We start from the raw sequence: 454 nt of genomic DNA, 5'->3' as shown, positions 1-454 counted from the left end.
TAAATTATGCGGCAACCAAACCTTTCGCCGGCCCCCCTCTCAATCCCAAGGCTCTACCGATCGGCAAAAAACTTAGGGTGGAGAGTGGACCCTTGATGAAATTAGGGACGTCGAGCAATGCACCCGTGCAACCATCTCTTTCCTTCTTGCCGTCCGGGCAGGATAAAAATGCAATGATAGAACGTGCCAATGAGACGGAGCCCTTGGCTACAAGATACAACTCCATACACACTCAGCAACAAGCGCATCTTAGAATCGAACACCAAATGTGCAGTGTGTTGCAAGCCGTGCAGACACCTACATATAGGGTATATCCATCAAAACAAAGCGACAAGTACTTCCCACCAGCTCCGCCATTGCGATTACCGAATGGGATAATACTCACCGCCACAGATTAATGACCATCATTACCGTCTCGGAATAGATACAAGCACATCGAGTTTCATCCGATCAG

This window comes from Cupressus sempervirens, chromosome 7, assembly GCF_028749045.1.
Source record: "Cupressus sempervirens isolate cs-2001-9-10 chromosome 7, ASM2874904v1, whole genome shotgun sequence".
Lineage (NCBI taxonomy): Eukaryota > Viridiplantae > Streptophyta > Pinopsida > Cupressales > Cupressaceae > Cupressus > Cupressus sempervirens.
This window is presented reverse-complemented; position numbering follows the sequence as displayed.